Here is an 18,940-nt window from a genome sequence, read left to right as displayed (position 1 = left end):
AAGGAGTGCAGTTACATTATTTCCTAGTGACTGCTGATCACCAGAAAGCTTAATAACTGCTTTATAGGTGACAGCTTGGAATCTGTGCTGATATTCTGATCCTGGTGAGAGTAGGAGCAGAGTGCATTGATTCCTGACTGTTTCTGGTTAGAGAGTGAGTGTCTGTGCTTAACGTACCTGATTGGTCTGGTTGCTATTTGAGGCATCTACCAGAAAAAGGCTACAAGCCTGCAGACACTTGCATCACCTGGGACAAGACTGTGGATCACCAAACAGGCTATGGCCTGCTTCTCTTCTTGGGATTGGTGCTAACATTTTGTTTTTGGTAAGAGAAGAAGCAAAGGAGTATTGTGTTCCAACAGAGTGAAGCTGTGCTGACACCAGCATTAGTAGTGGCCAGGCAGTAGCCATTCATGTGACTTCCCTGTTTTCATCATTCTTGATGGGTCTATATCATATTGTCAAAGTGTGACAACTTCGAAGCACTTAAGGTCGAACTTGAATGTTCGAAGTTTTAAAACTTCGAATGTCAAAAAAAAAAAAAAAAAAAATTAAAACCTAAAACAACAAAAAAATGCTCTATGCAGGGGGGCAAGCCCTCCTGCTCCCCCCACACCCCCTGCTACTTAAATATACCAACTCTGAGATCACACTACAGTGCAGTAAAGGGAAATCTTCCCTTCCCGCACTCTATGGCAATCTCTGTTATATGTTTTGAAGTTTTAAATATTCGAAAAATCAAGTTCGACCTTTAGTGCTTCGAAGTTTTAAAACTTCAACATTATGATATAGACCCTTCTTGACAACTAATTCTTTATTTTCAAGAAGCACTGCTTGATTTCTTCCTAACTTCAGAATATCTGCCTAAATACTTCATCCTTAAATTTTCAGAATGTATGTATTGGTTTCCCCTCGAGTATTTGGTAGTGCTCTGTACAGACTCTGACACTTTGAGTGACATTTTTCCTGTAGAAGGCTTCAGTACTTAATATATTGAGCTCATATCCATGCATGTCTAAAGGTCAGTTCCCTGTGCTTTCTCCTGTCAACCTGGTGAACTTGGGCATCCTGAGGCAGTGTAGCAACTGACTCATGTACACAGACAACCCTCTCCTTTTACCTCCCAACACTATGACTTGTGAGTGATGCACATATATAGCCAAATTGGAAGCCAAGCACTCTCCAGCCAAGACTGGATTAGCCACACCACATTTATCACATAGCCCCATACCTCTCAACTGTACCAAGTTTCTTGGTTTTTACCGGTTTTGAGGTCCAAATAATGGGGTGCCACGATTTCCGAATGGCACCCCTTAATTTCCGATTTTCCTGGGCTCTGGTTTTTAAATTTTCGGCCTTGAGCTGACATCATCACATGTGCGATGATGTCAGCCCATGCATAGTCTGCCAGCCTATCGGAATTTAAAGCTCAAAGCATTTCCGGCTTCGAGCGGGAATTACAAGCTGTGCATTGTGAGTGAACAACTAGCCACCAGGGAATATGTATTTGCGAGTGAACTTACATAAAAACTTGTTTATTCAGGAACGACGAGCTGAACCCAGGGTATTACAGAGGAAGGGAAGGGAGCTCATTACTCATACCAGCTGTTACTTGCAAACTGCAATATGCATTTAAGGGAATATTTATTCATGAGCGATGAGCCAAACCCAGGGAACTCCGTGCTGCAGGGCAAGTCAGAGTAAGTAAGTTCTGTGAGGGGAAAGGAATATTTATTCATGAGCGACAAGCAAGACAAGTCAGAGTAAGTGAGTTATGCGAGCGGAAGGGAATATTTATTCACAAGCAACAAGCAAGGCAAGTCAGAGTAAATGAGTTCTGCAAGGCACGCGTGTGTGTGTGCGTGTGTGTGTGTGTGTGTGTGTGTGTGTGTGTGTGTGTGCGTGCGCGCGTGCGTGTGTATGTCAGAGTAAATGAGTTCTGTGAGGCAAGTGTGTGTGTGTGTGTGTGTGTGTGTGTGTGTGTGTGTGTGTGTGTGTGTGTGTGTGTGTGTGTGTGTGTAAGTCAGAGTAAGCAGGTGAGATATCCATGAACTGGAATGTGAGTTATGTTCTCTGAGCTCCAAGACAACATTGTTTGGGTGACCTAAGTACCTCAAATCTACTCTTGAATAAATGCAGAGCTGCTTAGTATGTATATTGCTAACAATGAGGAAGCAATTTAAAATACTGTGAAGTATTGCTATTACATCATTTAGCCATGTTGCTTTCATGTTTAAAGTAGTGGACCCTAACTGATAACTGTAAGCAGTGGAGCCAAAATCATATATATTGTAGCTCAACTGTATTTGTAGGTTTGTACAATATTTGTGACATATATGTAAAATGGGGCTTTATTTTTCTCCCTGGGTCTATATTGTAGAGGAGTACTTCCTAGCTGGAAAAACTTGGTCAGCAATACAAAAAAATGAACACAAATGATGCACATTTATAAACCTGAAGAACAGAAGAAAATACACCAGACTCATTCACTGGACATTTTTAGTCCCTTTGTCAACTTGGTAAAACTGCTAGATTTAAGCTTCTCGTTTTTTAGCTATGAACAGGTGTACTGGGTCATCTTTTCAGAGATGACTTGGGAACACTGTCTGATTAAATGCCTTGCTTAAACTCACACAGATGGCAAATAGAGGCTGAAGGGCTCAATGTCTGGAATACAGTTAGTGTATGATGCTGCTTCCTTTTACTGAAGGCCAGTGATGTGAAGAAAGCTGAGAGGAAATTAACTTTTTATGTTTGCTGACATTCAGCAATGCTGTATGCATGTGCTTTGCACATTGTTTTTATTTTTTATTTGGTTTATAAAACAGCATCTCTCTGTCACTCATGGCAGCAATACATCTTACCTTTTTTCCTGAGTTTGGTCCTGCTCTTTCTTTCTTGAATGAAACCAAACCAACTGGGAGCTTTTGCCCAGTGTTTATTCACAAAGGTATTTAACAGCTAAGGCTTTTGCCTAGTTTACAATCATTAGGCAGACTGCATGGTGTTTTTATCCATGCTGTTACTAATGTTTACATAATTATCACTGCATAAAATATTTTTTCTTCATGTAAAGAGATGTTTTGTTTTGAATAAATATTCATATTTAACTTAACTGCATGTCACAAAGAAATTAAGTGATGGACTAATACTACAGCTAACTTACTGACTTAATGTCTGTAACAGCTGCATTTTATTTCAGACAGGGAATATTCCCTGAGTTTACTTTCACAGCGCTGTAATACTTGGCCTGTGCAGCGCTAAATGCTTTCTGGCTTATGGCAGATTCATAGGGAGGTCTGTGAAGCTTTCAGCAGTTTGTTTGCTCAGAAATCGCAGGTGGAGGGTTCTTACTTGGTAACTTAGAGTAAAGTAATGGTTACTTACATTGAATGACTAATTTGTGTACATAGGTGCAGAGCAGAAAGGTTGCTTGAAATTTCACAGGGAGTTAGTTTGTCTTTTTTAAGAGGAGACTACAGTGGGTTCCATCCCCAGGTTCTGTTAAAACAATAAGGTAGCATAGTCTGGTATCATATTTTGGTTGTCTGTTCTTCAATTTGCGTTTGAAAGTTGGTATCTCACAATCCCATTGGAGTGGGTAGGGTTACTTAATTATTTATGCAAATGTTACGTTAATCAGCGTACAGATTTGTACCTATTTTTCATGGGCCTTGTCCAGATTTTTGATGTTTCCAAGTTGAGACGTATGCATAGCCCTCCAGAACATACACCACCACAACCCTCACATAGTAAAACAAAACACACACCTACTTTCACGGAAGGTCTTAATAAAAATCTGCCCAAATAACAGAGCCCTCCGAGGCAGAAACGCAGACAACCACCACATCCCAGCACAAATCATGAGACGCATAGCTCGCATGAACAGTGTACCATTCAACCAAAGCCCATAAGGCAAAATAACTTACTCAATACACTAGTCATAGGTGACTCAATAGTAAGACACAGTGATATCCCACTCACTAGGTTGAATAAGGAGAAAGTTATGGTCAGTTGCCTGTCGGGTGCCAGGATCCACCACATAACGCATGCACTTAGGTCACTCCACAACAGGTACGAATATGACTCTGTCATTGTCCATGTTGGTGTGAATGACCTGAGACGTACCTCCTTGGAATACATGAAAAGAGACATAGAGGAGCTCTCTGATCTTGTACCCCAGGCAGGTATGACCCTAGCTCTGAGTAGCATCCTACCGCTATCCAGAATGATACCACAGTACAAGCAGAAAATGATTGACTTCAACAATTGGCTGTTTCTGGTGTCATTCTAAAGGGATCCAGTATCTGTCTGCCTGGGATGACATGATCGACAGACCTCAATGCTTTCCCAGAGATGGCCTGCACCTGTCACACCAGGGATTCTGGATACTAGCCAATGCTCTTGCCACCCCTATAGTGCCTTTTTAGGCAATGTCCTAAAGACACAATTACCACCACAACAGCTACAAGCAAACAAAATCTGAGGGTTATGCTACTCAATGCTAGAAGTCTAAACCTCAAAATGGACTTGCCCGAAGCACTCCTTAAAATGGAGAACATCAACATCTGTGCAGTGACCGAGACCTAGTTCAAGGTTCCTGAGAGCACCCCAGCACTACCAGGCTATAATTCATACCACACCTTTTGGCCCCTAAACCTGGACCGAAGCACTAAAGTCAGTGGTGTCTCCATATTCATAAAGGATATGCATACCTCCAGACTATTAGCCCAACATAATGCATCAAAGATACTTCAGGTACAACTAACACTGGGTAAAACCGAAATCCAGGTTGTAGCCTGCAATAGATACCCCACCATGTCCCAAGTCCCACTTCACATTCCTAAACACACTGGAAAATATTAGCCCAATACCCTTATACTGGGAGACTTTAACTACCCCTCCATTAACTGGGAAAATTACTCATGTACCAACACACTTTCTCAACATTTTCTGGAATTCATTAATTCCAATGCCCTGGGCCAACTCATTCTTACCCCCACCAGGGGTAGAAACATCCTTTACTTGGTTATTACTAAGATGGGTGACTGTTGCTCTATACCAGTAATCATGTCCTCTCTGATCAGATCTGACCACAAGCTAATCACCATGGATATCCACATCCCACCCCCCCACCCCCCAAAGGAAACCACCATAATAACCTTCTGCAAAGCCAATTTTGGGCTTCTAAAAACAGAGGTGGCTAACTTCACAACACCCATGCAAATGGAAAATAGGTGCATGACTGCTAAATCATACACCAATGCACTGTATGAGCACATACACAAGTGCATGGAAAAGGCCATACCAGACAGAACCAAGACGCTCTGCTCCAAAAAAGGAACCCAGTCTGGTTGCCCCCATAAACAAACTCTACAATGGAAGGAAAACACTGTTGCAGAAAAGGGTAAAGTCCCAATACTGGAAAAACTCCTTTGTTAGCCTCAGCAAAAACATGATATCCATCATCAAATCCTCTAATGCTAGCTATGAAAACAAAATTGAAAAAGAATTTCCAAGACAAGGAAGAGGCTCCTCAACTGCAGCAAATGTCCATAAAATCCCAAGAAACAGAACGGAAAAAGGCAGTCAAAACACGACAAACTATGAAAACAAAATTGCTGCAGATTCTAAACACAACCACAAGGCATTCTATAGTTATGTCAAGAATCTACATGGCAATACTCAGATCTGTTCTGAGTTACAGCACAATGGCAATACATATACAGAACCAACTGATATTGCCAACATATTGGCTGACACATTCAATGTGAACTTTACTCCCTTTTCACCCCCTAAAGGGCCAATCACAATACCTGAGGAATGCCAAGTCCCTATTATCACGGCTACACAGGTAAAAACCACACTGTCCAAAGCCAAGAATACAGCTTCCATGGGACCTGATAATATTCCTGGGTTGTGTTCTACATGAATTACAAAGTGAACTGGCACCACACCTGAGTACCCTGTTCAATCACAGCCTTATTTCAGGCTTTGTTCCTACCGAATGGCGCACTGCTACAGTCATCCCACTCTACAAAGGGGGAGCAACTACAGACCTTGGGAACTACTGCCCCATTAGCCTGATGAGTCTGATATGTAAGGCTGTGGAGCACATCATCATGGACCTTATAAATAAGGACATAGGGAATCTCCAAACGGTGGGCCCCATGCAGTATGGGTTTGTGAAAGGTAGATCATGCCTGCTCAACCTGATAGTCTTCTTCGAGTCTGTCACCAGAGCTGTGGATGAGGGCAAGGTAGCTCACACAGCTTACCTAGATCTTGCCAAGGCCTTCGACACCATCCCTCATTCAGGAATCATAGATAGATTCACTAAACTAGGCATAAACCCCTATGTAATAAGATGAGTTGTCAACTGGCACACTGATAGAACCCAGAATGTGAAAGTAGCAGACTCCAAATCTGACTACCGAACAGTTACAAGTGTTGTCCACAGGGATCGGTCCTAGGTCCTCTCCTGTTTGGCATCTACTTCTCTGTAGTTCAAGCCAACACAAAGGGACTCTGGCTGACCAAGTTTGCAGATGATTGCAAACTGGGAGCCATTACTGATTCTCCAATTGATGTAGACATTCTACAAAAAGGCCTCACTGACACCAGTGACTGGTGCTAGAATCATGGCCTTAAGCTCAATGCCAAAAAGTGCATTGTCTTTCCTTTTGGGAAAAATTCAGTGCCCATGAACTACCATATAGGTGGTAGTCCACTAAACACCAAAGGTGTGATAAGACACCTGGTGACACAAGTTGAAAGCAACCTCTCCTTTGATAACCACATTGCCACTGCAGTCAGAAAGTTTTTCTACGTGGCACATCTCATTACAAAAGGTTTCTCATCCAGGAAGAAATAGGTCATAATCCCTCTCTATTCATCTCTCATTAGACCTATTATAGAATACAATGCCCCATTTGGTATGTACCTCACTAGACACCTACAACAACTGGAAAGGCTACAAAAATACCTCACTAAGAGGATCTTAGGCCTTAGACACATGTCCTATATGGACAGACTCAAAAAACTCCAGCTATACTTTGTCTCGTATCGCCTACTTAGTGGCCATCTCTGCTTGACCTACAAAGTCATGTCTGACCCAGAGCTGTTAGATATGCTACAGCTAAAGAAATCCCAATCCCTCCATGCCACACACTCCAGGACCTTAACCTCATTACCACAATAAACAATAAACAGTGGGGGTGTGTGTTTAATGGACGTGGGAAGGCTAGGAGGACATATATAACACGATCCACCATTATTCATTGTCATCTCATTTTACCCCTTTCCTTCTGCATGGCTTCTATGCACTTGCTCTGAACAGCTGCAGTTCCTTACGCAGTTAATTGTCATACCTTTTTACAGTAGATGTATTTCCTCAGAATGCTCAGCAATAATAAAAGTAATAATCTTAGGCCTTTTCTTAGAAATGTCACTGCTCACACATCACACCACCTATAACTATTTCTGAAAAGTATATTTTTAGTTAATTATTTGTTAAACTGGGTGAATGGACTAAATTATGCACATCATTTCCAGCCATATCACACACATAGATCACAAGGGAAACAGCAAGCATTATTTACAGGCATAATTTAGAGTAGACACTAAGCATCATGTTTTGGAATATTGAAGGAAATCAAAATACCTTAAGGATAAATGCGTGAATGTAGGGAAAATGTAAAACCCTTAGTTTCATCAGCTTTGTGTAATCAACTTCTGCTTAAAACTCTTTCCTAATCCAGTCTAACCGCTTTCTAGCTTTAAGATACTGCTTGCCCCCTGGATCTTGTATGTGACTCAGAAACTGTGATACCCCTGTAGAACATTTATGAGTTAAACTGTTTCTTTTACTGCTTTTCCACTTTTAGTCAGGTGAATCACTGTTCTCTTCATCTCTGCTATTGACCACTCAAGCACACACTCTTCATATTTCAGTTCTCTGTGGTTATTTTTGCTTGTATCTATGACTATAGCAAGCACTTCTATGCATTTGGTTGAACTGGTAGCAATCTGTTACAAGTCTTATTGATCAGAAGTTACCACACATTACAGTATGATTTTTATGCTTATTATTTCACAGTTATATCTTGTAATTGTATTCATTATCAACCAATCATAAACCCCATGTCAGCAAGTGATATGAAATAAACACAGTAGCTGTCTATCAGTCTTCAAATTAAACCTGTTTTTATCTTCTGAAACAGTAACTGGAGAAGTACACACAACCAAATAATTAACCTGACCAGGTTTGAGCTGAAATCCTCCTCAACAATATCAATTGACTATTACGGCAGGAGGGAGAGCTAACACTGTAAGTCACATGAGAAGCTTAAAGCTGTAGTTGTTAATAATGCTGGACTAGTTACTAGTGTAATGCATAATGAGAAATGTCCATTCCACTAACAAGACTTTTGACTAGTACTTGAGCAAGACTGTGTAGGAAAGTATAATTGCGTAAGGCCTACTTACCTGTAACAGTACGTTTGTAGAACACAATGCCTTACTGCACATGGGTAGTAGTGCCCCTGCTACCCTCCTCTGGCAGTCTACCAAAGCTCAGAGTCCCTCCAACTGCATATCTGTGCATGTGATGTACCAATCACCTGGCAGTACAGGGACTGTCTTACCATCCACAGACAGGACCTTTTCAATTTTCTAGGTTCTGGCAGTAACAGAGGATAGAAATGCAAGCTTTGCGAGCAACTCCTGTTTCAAACCAAAACACACACACACACACACACAGACACACACACACACACACACACACACACACACACACACACACACACACACACACACACACACACACAAAACAATAAAGGTCATAGATCAGTGCTCAACAGCAACCAGAACACCCAGACTGTGTATATCCAAAAACATCTACTGTTACAGGTAAGTAGAACTTACACAACTGTACTATGTTCAACAAACACACTGCCTTACTGGCATTTGGGTAGATTCCCAAAGCTTACCAAACCTGGGAAGAGGAAAGTTAAGGGTCCAGGAGCCCCCTGAGAATGGTGCTAGAAAAGCCTGCTCTGGATCTAGAAAAGGCTTCCAATTCATAATTCTTCATAAAGGTATGGCAAGAGGACCAAGTTGCTGCTTTTAAATATTTATAGGGTTCACTTCTTTCCAATATACCACTGAAAAGGAAAAAGCCCTGGTGGAAAGAGTCTTTACTTTCCCTGGATTTGCCTTGCCAGGGTGCGTTTAACAAAAAACAATACCAGCATGCAATTGATATGCACTGGTTTGCTTAGAGACAGGATGACCCTTCTTTGCCCCTATGTAGGAAATAAAAAAATCTTTCAGCCTTCCTGAAGAGTTTCACTCTGTCGAGGTACTACCTGAGCTGCCAGTACATATCCAAGGTATGAAGTATCTTGTCTCCCTTATACTTAGGCTCTGGGAAGAACTCAGGGAGGTAGAAACAGGAGTTAGTGCATAACACAACCCTTTCCCTGTGAAAAATAAAGTAACTTTGTCCTACCATGACAGCTTGCAGCTCAGAGACTCATCTTGCAGATGTCAGAGCAATAAGCAAATCAGTTTTCCACATTAAGAGTTTCAGATCAGCCTGAGCATTGGGTCCAAAAGTTAGTAAGGTCATTTTTTCCAGGACATTGGTTGAGATCCCACAAAGACAGAATTTGTCTGTGAGGGGATCAAATGCAATACTCCTTTCATGAATTGTTTCATCAAAAGAGAAGAAGAAAGAGGGAGATCTATTGGAAGATAAGCAGAGACAGACATAAAATACACCTTAATGGATGCATACACTAAGCCATCCTAAAGTAGCTTATACAAATATTTCATGACCAGAGGAATGTTACCTTCAAGGGGTCCTCTGTTTCCCTTGCAGTGGTTAGTGTTGTCACCTCACAGCTAAAGGTCATCCAGTTTGATTCTCAGCTGGGCTGCCTTCTGTGCAGAGTCTGGTTATCCTCTCTACATTCATGTAGGTTTCCTGTGGGTGTGCTGGTTTCCTCCCAAATTCCAAAGACATGCATCAAGAGTGTTTTTTCCCCAGGCCTCCACTGAAGATGGGCTCTGTCCCAGTTGGACTTTCTTGGTAAACAAATGCAAAATAAAAAATAAAAGTAAATAAAAAAATAGGCACCACTTAGAAAACCTCACCCATTTTGTAAACACAAGATTTTCTAGTAGCAGGTTTTCAGGCCTCCTTTAACATCTTCTGCATATCTTCATGAAACAAGTGCCTAAACGGAGTCAAGACTGAATCATCAATACTCTAATGTAGCACCCACAATGGAGGAATTCCTATCATCACTGAAGAAATGCATACTAATGGAGAAAAGAACTAAAGAGTTAAGAACTTTTCCTAAGCCATTGATTGGTTAATAGTCTGTGGAGGAAAGTTTTGAATTTGATTGATACCCTACAGATGGAACCAAACTCTTCCTAACGATCATAGTTTATATATTAACTTATTATTTAACTACAAATGTTTTTATCTGAATCCTTTTTGTCAGGCTGAATGTAAATACTGTAAATAGTTATTGAATGTTATGAATGTATTAAATTATTGTATTTCATCAAAATAAAAATCGTTTGAGTAAAAAAAAAAGATTGAATCATCAAGGCTGTCAGTCATAGTTGCTCCAAACTGGGGTGCACCAGTTGCCCTGAGACTGTGTATACATATCCACAGTGTGAAGAAATATGTGGTAACTGGCCATGGACAATACTATTAGAAAGGAAAACCAAGATTGCTTGGGCCAGTAAGGGGTTACCACCTTGATCTTTGGCATTTCTTTCTGAATCTTCAGAAGTATCTTGTGAATCAGTGGACAAGGTGGAAATGCATACAGGAACACTACTGTGCAAGGGAATAAAACTGCATCTGTCCTCCAAGCATGGTTACAAAGATGTTTGGAATAGAACTTCTCCAGCTGTCTGTTTTGAAAGGAAGTGAACAGATCTAGTTCTGGTGTTCCGCACATTTAGACTAGGTCCTGGAACAGCAATACATTGAGCTGCCAATCGTGCGGGTCTGCCAGGATCTGCTTAGTTTGTCTGCCAGAAGATGTTGCTCTGATGAGATGTACAATGTCTAAAGAGTCAGAGAATGCTGTAAAGCCAGCTCCTGGGTCATCACTGCTAACCAGCATAGAGGCTATGACCTTGTACCTCCTTGTTTGGTGAGGTACCACATCACTGTGTTGTTTTCTGTAACCACAATAAGAGGAACTAGAGTCCATAGGTGGTAAAGGACTTTTGAGGAGCAGATCAACACCACCATTTCCTTGACATTAATGTGCATCCATGCATCCCCGGGCCTCCAAGTTGCTTGCATCTGCACTCTCACAGTTCCCCATGCAAAGTCCATTGAATCTGTCTGTGCAAACTGTTCCAGGACAGGTGAGAAGAAGGGAAGTCCTGGTTTGATACTCATCTGTTTTCTTCAGCACTGTAACTCTCAACTGGGATTCCAGGGACTGTACATGCTGGGTTCAACAATTTTGTACATACAATAACATTTTCCTCATGTGAGTATGGGCTAATGGCTTGATGGGAATCATGGACATCATCAGTCCTGGAATTTTTAGGAATTCTCCTGCCAAAGTGATGTTCTTAATGGAGATTTCCTGAAGCATCATCTGGTAGGAGATGACATTTTCTTCAGGATGAAAGGCCATTCTTTTGTTGGTGTTGTATAATGACCCGAGGAGCCTTTGTGAGCGTGTCAGGCATGACTTCTGAAGGTACAGCTTGAACCCTAGCTGGACAAGTAAGGTTGAAACCTTTTCTAATGATTCCAAACAACTGGAAACAGACTCTGCACAGATCAGCAAGCCTTAAAGGTAAGGAAAAAATGTGAATACCAAGACTCCAGCAGTGAGCCACTATTGGAGAAAGGCATTTGGTAGATAATTAAGGATCAGCGGATAGCTCAAGGGCAACACAGAGAAAATTTGAAATATCTCCTGAAGTGAAGAGCAATGGGGATATGATATGCATCTTTCAAGTCCAGGGTCACCATGAAGCAGAAGAGGACGCGTCTTGAACTTGGGGACCTTCACAAAGGTATTCAGAAAGGGAAGATCCAACATTATAGCTCTTTTTGGGGAATTAGGAAAATTCTGGAGTAGATACCTTTCATTCTCTCTTAAGGAGGGACTGGCTTTATGACCTCTGATTCCAGCATGTGCCAGAATATAGAAGGGAATAACAAAGCCTGGTTTTGTGGGTGAGGGGGAAATCCCCATCCCCACTCCCCACCTGTACTGAGGTGGATATTCTTTCCACTGTCAGCTGTAACCCTGTAACCTCTGCTGACAATGTTGAGCACCCATTTACTGGAAACCACTCATGGCCTGGATGCCTTGTTGGAAGCTAAATTTTGAGATAGGGCACCCAGTATGAACCTTAGAGAAGATGGGTGCTACACCTTGGCATTGTCATAGGTTGGAATGTGGGTTATTCTTTTTGGAAAGGTATCCCTCTTGTTCAGTTTGGCAGAGTTCTCACCTTGCCATTTCTCCTTGGTGCCTTGTTTTTTGTTCGTCTGGGATTTCTGTTTGTTCAGCTGCCAAAAATTATCCTTCTTATTGAGGGGAATGTAGAATATTTTCAACGCCCCTTGCATAAGTTTACTTCTGCCACCACAGTGTTTAAGGATCTGATTATCTGTTGTACAAAACACACAATCAGAAAAGTTTTAGCTGAGCAACCAAGTATACCTCCTTACCACAACCAGCATAGCTGCATTTGTAGAAACAGTATTGGCCCCCTTCAATGCACTCTGGCACCCGAGAAACACTGGAAACAATATCTTTCATATAGTCTCTCTGCTCAGCAGGTAACAACACAGCAAATCATCATAACTATACCTACACCTCAGCACAAACCTCCACATAAAACACTGGTAGTTAAAGACTTTAAAAGCTATGATGCTGGACTGCAACAGCTTCTTTCCCTGAGATTCTACCCACTTGTCTAGTGTATCTTGAATGACTGGGTTTGACGAAGACGTATTTTTATTGGAAGAGATCACTGCAGACACAGAAGCAGGCAAGGGGACTTGGAGGCCGGCATGATGAGTACATCGTGAATTTCTTAAACTCTTTTTTTAAGTAGAGACTCATTCAAAAGAGAGGAACTGCAAGCTTTCATAAATCATCCTCCAACACTGGGATCAATGGAAGGAAGGTCACCAAGTTCAAGGTCTCATCCTCCAAAAGATCATGTAACCTACTGATATCAAAGGCAGGTGATGATGGCTCCCAACTGAACACATCCCTAAATCTAGCAACCATTTGGGAATAGGAAAACAATTGTTTGAGTTTCTGAACCTGTTCTTCCTCAGACGAAACTGACTGGTCGCACTATGAGGAAACCTCAGATTCCGGATCCTCTTCAAAATCAGTATCCTTGGGTAGATGAAGGGTGAGGATTGTATCGGTGTTGCTCATAGCCTGGGCTTGCACCCAGTAATCAATGGCCTGAATAATGGATCTGGTCATAGCCTCCAGATCAGGAGAGACTATAATCAGATACTGATGCACTGCAATGTCAAGGGTCTTCTGGTTCTTTTTTGCATGTACTACACTAGGTGGAGAATACCGGGGGGGGGTAGCTGCATCAACATAGACAGTAGATTCTGTACCCCCTTACTTCCTGTGCACATAAAGAATTTGGTTTTCTTGTAATTGAATCAGGCTGTACCTCAGAGGCATGTCTAACCCCCATGTCATGGTACAGTTCTGATACTAAACCCACACCAGGGGACCTGGAGGCAAAAGAAGGTGAGTGGTTTGATAGCCTGTGCAAGGTTACTGCACAAGAACATTTTTTCATAGGTTCATAAGTAAGTAGTACTACGCTAGCTGCCCTTGTGGACCATTTTAAGCCTATCCAATTTCCATTAGTGAGACTCAAACCCCATACCTCTTGTCTGTGAGGTAAACACCTTAACCATTATATCAACCCCCACCACTTTTTGGTGTACAAGGGACAGATGGTTGTGGTGGTGGGTGGCAGAATATCCGACTCTAAGGGACAAAAAACTAGCCACAGCAATACCAAATAATGGCTGCATAGTCATCTCAGTAAAAAATGGATAAATCCCACTATTCTTCCTCTAAACAGCAATTTGAAGTCTGTTTCTGCAGGGATTCTATTCTAAACACTGGACTGAATAAAATGATAGTAGTTTCAGTAACAAAGTTCAAAGCACAAAATATATGTCACAAAAGTCCCCTGATTTTAATAAAAAAGGCTAGGTTCAGTCTCATATGATTAGAACAGTATAAAACAGTTTTATACAAGATAAAGTCTAAACGTATGAAAAACAATTGTCTGAAATGTTTAACATACAGAATAGCACAAAAAACACAATTTAAATAAAAAGTCATTTAAAAGGCTGTAAACCTGCTCAATTCCATAGGCAGTAAGGCAGTGTGTTTGTTGAACATACTGCCTTGCACTACTCTTTAGTGTCTTTCAGGAAAATCTTTGGGCTACATGAAGCATAATGTCATTGCCTAGTGTGAGGCCCCTGAGGGAGTGGAGCCCTAGCGGGCCAAATAGGTTCAACTGGTATAAGGCCAGACAGTGACATGGTGTAAATTTGGGAGACTTATGGCAGAAGAAAACAAATATTAAGAATCATAGAAGTTAAGATAACAGATGCAAAACTTCTGATAGGTTTATGCTAACTTTGCAAAGTTTAAAACTTGTACATGCAAACAATAAACAAACCACTAACAGAGACACCCATTTTTAGAATGCCTACAAATGTTTTGAGAGAGGGACTCCAATTTTAATACAAATGCAGTCAATGTGCATTGACAAATAATTTGTCATTAAGGTGTGGTGCAAGTAAGAAGCAGTGTACATTTTTAAATAAAAATGCAAGCAGTGGTCATGACAGAAGTGCATCTTGTATTTTGTTGGATTATACTTAAGGAAGGAAGAACTGCTAGATCAGCCTATTCTTTTTAAACCTCAACAAGAGAAGACATGTTTTAACTTAAACCAGAAATGCAATAAAGCTGAATCAGGATTTAGCAGCATTTATTTGTGATAGGTTATGTGGCAATTGGTAGCTTGTGATTTACCGAGAGAACTTGGCAGATAGTTACAGTGTCATCTAAATGGTAGAGTTCACATTACTAGGGAGATCACTGCCCCAAAGGACAACTTATTAAAAGCTGTTTAAACTACAGATAACCTTGCACATTGTTCTTCAATATTTGCTTGTGAAGGCAAGTCTTTTAAAACTGAAGGATTTGCTAACGGTAGTTTTACATTGTTTGGGGACAATAAATGACTGATACATGGATTAATATATTATTAAAGTCATCTTTGCCCATACCAGTGTTCTGACACAGGGGTATAGCCAGTACTTTTAAAATTATATGCAGTCTTCCAGAAAGTAGTCCCTCACAGGAATACCTCACTCAGCAGTGCTTGTTTCTGGACAATATGCAATACAAAACAGTCTTGAAATGAAAGGCTTAAACACGCAATCCATTTGACCAGCAAGATAGTCCAAAAAAGCATTAAGAAAGCATTACTTGGGAAAAATATGCCAGGGTTAGATTTTTTTTTTAAATTCTACAACATATTTTTGCACAAAACAAATCAATTATTCTTTTTAAAAAGGTATATGCCAGGTTACACATTTGTTCTGACGAAAAGCAGGTAAAAGTTATATTTTTCTTACCAAAGGCACCAGTAAATTTTGGAAAGGATAGCGTGTCTTAATCTACAAGTACTTAAAGCTGATGAAAAAAGCTTTCTCTTTTTTTATGTCAGATAGCTGCTCTACGTGGACTGACACTGGTTTCAAACTTTGCAGAATATTTTCAGAAGGTATTACTGTGCATTTACTAGTTGAATATAATGTTTAACAAGCTGTTCATTGACTAAATGACATGATTCCCATATCCTACTGACTCTTGTGAAGGATGCATTACCGAATACAGTCCAACATTCAAGAATCAAGTGATTTTTAGTTTGAGAGCTTTGATTGCAATAACATGAAAGAACTGAGAAATATGAACACAGTGCAGTTATCAAAGTCCTGTAATTAAATAAGCAAATGGTTTTCCTTGTAGACATTGGTCAGAAAAAAAATAATTTAATCAATTTCAGTTATGAACAGTGAAAACATCAAATGATTTTTGAGATACTGTCTGCTGAAGCACATCTTCTTCTTAATTGTCTTGATAAGCAAGTAATATGTTTGAGAGACAGAGAGAAAACATTTGATATAAAAACGTCAGTGCAGTGGAAGGTAAAAAAATGTGAGAACAGTTTTGTTACTAGAAGTTCAGGAAGAGAACGATGTAGATGAAATAAATATAGCTATACACTTACTTGATAGACTTTATGCTGCCTTCTTTTACCTTAATCAGTTGAAAGCAAACACAAAATTCCTCAATAGCCTATCTTCTTTCTCCTAAAACAAGAGGATCTAGGTAGGCATTTTATAAAGGGCACTGTGCATACCATCTATCCAATAGGATCCTAGAAGCTATGATGTAAGCTAAATGAAACCAAGAAAACATGCTGAGTATGCAGCATACTTTCTAATCAGACTAGACAAAAAAAATAGACTTAAGTTTCGTTTCTCTCTTGAATTCCAAGAAATCAAATAACTATGAGAGGAGTGGTCTGCCAGAGCTGAGAACAATGTTTGCTGTATAGTGTTTATCACAGTACCAAGAGGCATGTGAGGATGAACTACTTTAACACTTTATTGTTTACATCTGAATAAGATTTTGCAGATTGCATTTCAGTACAAATATATCCCTGTTATTACATCTAAAACCGTAACTGTACAAAAGTCAGATATTTAACTGTTTTGTACATATTTTTTTTCTGCATTTTATTTTATCCAGACACTGTAATAATGCTCTGAGATTCTCATTCTGATTACTTCATGTTCTTTACTCTTCAGCAGTATCAGATTATTTTGCTGATAATTCCTGACAGCAGATCCAGGAACAGTTTCAACATTCCACAGCAATAATGCTTATGTCTGTAGTTGGGGGCATTGTCTCCCACTATTGACAGTGTGATGTGTCAGATCTTTTTCATTTCTGTAAGGACAGTAATTTGCATATAGGTTCAGTATGCCAGCAGGCATGCTACAAGTGCAACTGTCCTTGTGTCTTCTAGTAAGAGAAAAGCCGTACAGGTTTCCATATTCTGGGCCCCACCACGTCCTTATTGTGTGCCTCATGGCAACTTCTAGAGACTAGCGACACACCTGTGATAGTATTAGTCAGAATACTAGAGTACTGACCACAAGGAGGTACAACAATCTCAGCAGTGAATACTACATGTGTGCTGTATCACATACTGCATGTGACAATAGCATTGCATATTCTAGTCTTGGAACTTGAAACAGATTTAATAGCATGTTACATAAGAGATAAATTCATCAGCATTCTAGAACGGTGGAATCATCAGCATTCTAGAACGGTGGAATCAGTGAAGTATATATTACAGAATTTGCTTTTCTATTTGGTTTTATACAACCTTATGCAGTGTGTGTCTCTGTGTATGTGTGGGTGAGTATGTGTACATATGTGTGGGTGGGTACTTTTCCGTTAACAGGGCAACAGGTTATTTTGGGCATGGTTTTAATGTTCTCTTTGCTGTCAGAGTGCTAGTCATTGTGTGAGATGTCAGTACTGCTTACCCAGTGCTAACACTTTGGCATTTCTCACAGTCAAGTACTGATTAATCTCCCGTTTGCTGAGGATATAGGCCAGGGCCATTAGATTTGCTCTTCCATCTCTGCTGTCGAGCGAGCAAGTGGTGAGAAGGACTAGTGGCTGTACTTCAGCAATGACAGCTTTTGCGGAGAGTGGAGGTCTGTCGTAGTCACTGTCACTGGCTCTCTGGTCACTTCTACTTTGCTGTGCTCTTGCCTTTTCTCACACCTGATAAGGGGCACATTGTTTGGGGTATCCTTTTGGTTTTCAATGAATGTGTCCCTCTTCTGCCATCTGCTTTAATATTTTGGTTGTAACAGTTGAAGGAAACTGTCAGATACAGGCAAAATGATCTGTGAATTTTGTCCAAACCAAACATTGTAGGTCACGTCCAACCTTTTCTGAAATGTTGATCTCCACAGCTACACATTACTTGAGAAAATGTAGAACATGTTTTCATCAACTGCTGTTCCACTACATGATGTTTTCAGACCAAATATGTAAGTATACATGTGGAATAGGTTCTGCATAGTACTGAGGTGACATGATTTACTTTATTTAATGGGCATGCTGAGCCATTCTGTAGTTAATTGTTAGTTTTCTGTCAGCCAGCAGCCAGAAATGTCCAAAACAGTTTATGACTCATAACCACGCAAAACATGTTGCGGTAACTAATTTTATTTTTATTTAGTTGCCGTGGAGAGCATATGAAGGCTTTTTTTTTAAATATTTACAAAGTTTGAATCAGGGACAAGCCATGCACAAAAAACCTGTTGCCCCATTAACGGAAAAGTAAAAACCTGTTGCCCCGTTAATGGAAAAGTACCTGTGGGTGTGTATGCATGTTTATGTGTGTCTGTATGTGAATGTGCATGTATGTATGCATGTGTGCTAGTGTATGTGAATTTACATGATGTGATCTACAATATGGAGACATTAACAATTGAATAGGTGGACAGGATTTTCAAACCTTCAAATGGTGTGATGTTGTCTGTAATGATTTTCAAATTTGAGATCAAATATTATGTAATGCAAAAGTAACCTGAGTAACTAGAACTTAGCACAGAATAAAATGTCCATGAAGAGGACAGGGCCAGATTCAAAATTATAATAAAATGGGGTCTACATTATCAGAGGTCCACTATTTAAAATACAATCTCATGAAAACCTTTAAGTCACAGAATACCATTTAATAGACCTCATATTGTATCTATCTAATCAATCAG

At 40.3% G+C, this 18,940-nt stretch overlaps 1 protein-coding gene across 3 annotated transcripts in view; it reads right to left on the bottom strand.

The window, feature by feature from the left end:
* Positions 1 to 16,490, bottom strand: part of LOC122817291 (galectin-3-binding protein-like) — a 210,569-nt gene extending 194,079 nt beyond the window's left edge. For 2 of the 3 annotated variants that reach the window (XM_044090517.1, XM_044090519.1), the window contains exon 1: positions 16,369 to 16,490. The gene's annotated coding sequence lies outside the window, so the exon portion shown is untranslated. The remainder of the gene's footprint in view (positions 1 to 16,368) is intronic. The other variant, XM_044090518.1, reaches the window with a different exon arrangement.
* Positions 16,491 to 18,940: the final 2,450 nt, after the last annotated feature.

Source organism: Protopterus annectens, chromosome 12.part0, assembly GCF_019279795.1.
Source record: "Protopterus annectens isolate FY-2018-M chromosome 12.part0, PAN1.0, whole genome shotgun sequence".
Lineage (NCBI taxonomy): Eukaryota > Metazoa > Chordata > Ceratodontiformes > Protopteridae > Protopterus > Protopterus annectens.
The sequence above is the reverse complement of the archived record's forward strand: the minus strand, read 5'-3'. Positions and strand labels throughout refer to the sequence as shown.